We start from the raw sequence: 4,986 nt of genomic DNA on the forward strand, positions 1-4,986 counted from the left end.
GGTGAGAGGTCGGCAGTGAGATAGACGAGATCGAGGTACAATGAAAAAGCTGGCATGAAGGAGCAAAGTGTGTTGGGTGGGTTATGATAGAGCAGCTGGGTGAGGTATGAGGGGGCAAAGTAATTTAGTGCTTTAAGGGAAGGCCTCTTGGAGAAGCCTTCCCTTCAATAAGGCTCAGGGCCATAGACAGGACTCTCCCTGAGCTCAGTGAAGATCTTGTGGTTATCCTAGTGCTAAGTAGAGTGCTTAGTTTAGTGTGAACCCTTGATGAAGAGCATACATTTCGTAATGAACTGACTGACTTCGAGAGGACTTGTGATTATTGGTCCAGGCCGCGTTCTCTTTTTCTTCGCTTGTCTGTTGGTCTGGGGTGCATCACTCCCAAACCTCACTGAGGTTTGTGGACTGTGAAATATCTTTGATTTTAAGCCTGGGAGAAGCTCTCCCTGGGACTGAACTGTTCTTCACTTGTCCCCAGCCTGTCCACTGAGAACAGCTCTGGATAGGGGTGGGGAAATAGGAACTTCTGCCAATAGACTTGGTTGAGAGCAGGGCCGAAGAGTCTCATTAAGCCTGAGAATCATGACCGTTTCCAGAAGATCGGCCAAACTAGGCCTCTGGGGCAACCATGCGTGCTCAAGCAGTTTCAGACTCTGGGTTGCTTCCTCAGCAAAATCCAGGAGGAATTTGGCCTTCTGGCCTTTCAATGTTCTGGCGTTAAAGGGACCCAAGTTAGACAAAGAAACAATGAGGAGAGGGTAACAGTGCTTATTGTAGGGCAGCTTTCCACTCAGCCAACTCAGACTCCGACTGGATCTACAGCCACTCTAGGGCATTATGTCCAGGCCTGGATCCACTTCAGATTATTGTGTCCAGAACCGGAGCCACTCTAAGGCATGATTTCCAGAACTGGATCCATTCTAGAGTATTGTGTCCTGAACTGGAGTAACTCTAGGGCATTGTGTCCAGAACATGGCTTCCAAAACCAGATCCACTCCATAGAAAGGTGTCCAGAACTGGATTTTTAAAAATGTTTTTTGTTAAGCTCTTACTCTGTGCCAGGCACTATACTAAGCGCTAAGAGTAGATACAAGTTAATCAGGTTGGACACAGTCCCTGTCCCACAGGGCTCATAGTCCTAATCCCCATTTCACAGATGAGGGCACTGAATGTCAGAGAAATGAAGTGACATGCTCAAGGTCACACAGCAGGCAAGTGGCAGAGCCAGATTTAGAACATAAGTCCTTCTGACTTCCAGGCCCATGTTCTATCCATTAGGAAACACTGCTTCTCACTTGGGAGAGTACAATATAACATAGGTGATAGACACATTCACTGCCTTCAGTAAGCCTACAGTCTAGAAGATATTAGAGAAGGAGCATGATTTGGTGGATAGAGCCTGGGCCGCGGAGTCAGAAGGACCTGGGTTCTATTCCCACCTCTTCTACTTGTCAGCTGTGTGACCTTGGGCAGCAGGTCGATAAACTTTTCTGGGCCTCAGTTACCTCATCTGCAAAATGGGAATTAAGAGTTTTTACCCCCATGTGGGACAGGGACTCTGTCCAACCTGAATAACTTGTATCTACCCCAGTACTTACAGCAGTGCTTGGCACATAGTAAGTGCTTAAGAAGTACCATCATTATTATTATTAGTGGACTGTTGGGAGACTACTATGGTTAAGTGGTTAGTAGAATGCTCTGCACATAGCAAGCATTCAATAAATTGCGTTGATTGATTAATTCATTGATTGGAAGGACCAGCCAGGTGGGCTCTCCCAAGTGCTTAGTTCACTGCTTTGCACATAGTAAGCCCTTAATAAATACGAATGAATGAACAGGGGCTGCAGAGAGCTTTCCAGGCTTAGAGCAAGTCATCGCCTTCTCTGCCCCCTGGCCAATGACAGGGTTTTGGTTATGCCATTTGGGCATGAGAGCGGAGGCTTACTGAGTTGGCGTTGTGGGTGTCTAAGAGCTGCGCTGGCCCCTGCCCAGAACCCCTGGACTCTCTCCCTCCCTGCCAGCGTTGGAGAGCTGCTCAGCCTGCAGTAGGGCAGGAATATCACTCCAGAAGGTGTGCGTGCTTTGTTGAAATGGCAAAGGGTGGTCAGTGGTCTGGCCTCACCTACAGGATCCTGTCTCCCCGAGCCTTCCCATCTCCCCTGGTGGTGTTGTGGGGGTGGATATCCACTTGTCCCATTCAACAGAGGAGCCCAGACCAGCTGCTTATGCTCATCAGTGTTTGGGTGAGGGCGGGCTTCTGACTCTCACAGAGCTCCCAGCGGTGATGGGCTGGAGAGAGAGAGAGAGAGGGAGAGGGAGAGACGTCAGCAGCCCACAGTCAAGCAATCAATCGATGGCATTTACGGAGTGCTTGCTGTGTGAAGAGCATTCTATTAAGAGCTTGTGAGAGAGCAAGGGCTTGGGAAAAGTGCAGAGCCCGGGCTGGGGAATCATAAGGATCAGCGTTCTAATCCCAGGTCTGCCTTAAGCAAGTCACTTCACTTCTTGGTGCCTCTGTTCCCTCATCTGTAAAATGGGGACTAAGACTGTGATTCACCACATGGGACAGGGACTGTGTCCATCCTGATTATCTTGTATCTACCCCAGTGCTTAGTATAGTGGCAGGCACAAACTAAGCATGTAACAGATACCATAAAGCATTGACAGTTAGTAAGAGTAATAATTGTGGTATTTGTTAAGTGATTACTAAGTGCCAAGCTCTGTACCTAGCACTGGGGTAGTAAGAATTATTGTGGTATTTGTGAATTACTGTGTACCAAGCATTGGGGTAGATACAAGGTAATTAGGTCTCACAGGGAACTCACAATTTAAGTAGGAAGGAGAACAGGTTTGAATCCCCCAGGGACTGTGTCCAACCTGGTAAACTTGTATCTAGCCCAGCTCTTTAAAACAGTGTTTGGCACATAGTAGACTACAAATTCACTTTGGGCAGGGAATGTGTCTTTTATATTGTTATAGTGTACTTTCCCAAGTGCTTAGTACAAGTTCTAAGCACAAGTTCTAAGCACAAGTTCTGCACATGGTATGCATTTAATAAATATGATTGACTGAGTGACTGGCATAGTCATTGCTTAACAATTAACATAATTACTTTAAATACCTCTCCCCTGGCTGGAAGGCCACATTTGATATCACGAGGAGTCAGATAGTGTTCCCAATCCCCAAGAGGTGCTTCCTGTCCTAGGGGAACCGTTTCCACGCATGTGACCCTCCTCTGGGAGGTTCATGTCCCTGTACCTCAGGCTGCAGATGACGGGGTTCAAGGCTTGGGGGGATCATGGCGTAGAACACGGACATCTGCTGGTCCAGCATCGAGGGGGAGTCGGACACGGGTTTAAGATAGGCCACCTCACCGATGGAAATTAATAAAGTGATGACGATGAGGTGGGGCAGATAGGTGGAGAAGGCTTAGGATTGGCTGTCTCCAGACAGCGGCTTCAACATGGCTGAGAAAACGTGAATGTAGGAGACAATGAAGGACAAGAAACAAACCAATCTCAGGCCTGCCGAAGGGATCATGGCTACAAATTCGCAAACCTTCTGATTGGAATCAGAGAGTCTGATGACCTGGGGATCTAACAGAATAATTGGTGGATCACACTGGACCCTCTCAGTGGAACCAAAAAGGTCCAGAAGTTGAGGATGGACTTGGAGATGGTGACGAAGATGTAGCAGCGGTCAAGGACAGACAAGTGCCTGAGAAAGAAGTACTTGGGGTGTAGAGGTACCGGTTGAGGACGGTGAAGGCAATGATCAGGAGATTCCCCATCAGGGCTGCAAGGTAGACCAGGAGGAACAATGCGGCGTGGAGCAACTGCAGTTCCTGGACCTCCAAGTACTCCAGGTGGAGGAATTCTGTCATTACTGTGTGATTGACCATTTCTTTTCTGCCACTTCAAGGGTAAAGGTCCCAACCAGGTGTTCTGATGAGGAAAGGAAAACTTCAAAATGACAGAACCTTAGAGCAGCAACTAACCTCTCTGTGGGCAGGAAGATGTCGACTTCTTCAGTGGAGCAGAGCCTGCCATTTCCTTAAAGACCTCCACGGGTGGAATCTTCTCAGTAGCAGCCTACTCCAATTCCTTATTTCTGGTCTACTAACAAAGTCTTCCTTTACATCCCACCAAATCCTCTCCATGCTCTTTCATGGCCCCCCTCATTTTGGGTTCTCCTTGCTTAAGAAGCATCATGATCTAGTGGAGAGAGCACAGACCTGGGAGTCAGAGACCCTGGGTTCCCATTCTGACTCTGCCACATACTTGCTGTGTGACATTGGGCTACTCACTTAACTTCTCTGTTGCCTGAGTTCTCTCATCAGTAAAGCAAGGATTCAATACATGTTCTCCCTCCTACGTAGACTGTGAGCCCCCTGTGGGACCTGATCATCTTGTATCTATGCCAGAGCTTAGTACAGTGCTTGGCATATAAGACCTTTAGAAATACCATAATTAGTTACAATAGAGTAATTAATTGATACCCCTCTCAGGGTCGCACCTGGAGAGTTTCCAGTACTCTACCAGTCTCGGCCATAGGAGGGAGAATCAAGCAAAGGCCTACCCATTCCATTCCTAGCTTGGGCAGGGACTAGCGAGTGGAAGGCAATTTGCTACAAGTCAAAACTTCCCTGTTCTGGGAAGCAGCAGTATGGGAGAGAGTTGAGGATGGAGACTCTAGTTTACTGCATGGAAGGAGGCAATGGTAAACCACCTCCTCATGTTTACCAGGAAAACTCTACAGATACATTACCAGAACGATTACAGATGGAGAGTGGGATGTTCTGGAAGAGATGTGTCCGTGGTGTCGCTATGGGTCGGAAACAACTCGATAGCATAAGACAACACAAGACAATTAATTGAGTGATTAATTGCAATAGATAAGATCTCTGCCCACAAGGAGCTTAGAGTCTACAGTATCTCTCTCTTTCTCTCTGTCTCTCTCAATCAATCAATCGATGGTGTTTATTGA

General features: G+C 47.5%; 1 non-coding gene across 1 annotated transcript; it reads left to right on the forward strand.

The window, feature by feature from the left end:
* The first annotated feature begins 4,497 nt into the window (after positions 1–4,497).
* On the forward strand, positions 4,498–4,635 carry LOC119922523. Its single transcript, XR_005448658.1, has one exon. It is a non-coding gene; the product is annotated as a small nucleolar RNA SNORA7 (small nucleolar RNA).
* The last annotated feature ends 351 nt before the right edge of the window (positions 4,636–4,986 follow it).

The sequence above is a fragment of the Tachyglossus aculeatus genome, unplaced genomic scaffold (genome assembly GCF_015852505.1).
Source record: "Tachyglossus aculeatus isolate mTacAcu1 unplaced genomic scaffold, mTacAcu1.pri scaffold_105_arrow_ctg1, whole genome shotgun sequence".
In the NCBI taxonomy this organism is placed as follows: domain Eukaryota; kingdom Metazoa; phylum Chordata; class Mammalia; order Monotremata; family Tachyglossidae; genus Tachyglossus; species Tachyglossus aculeatus.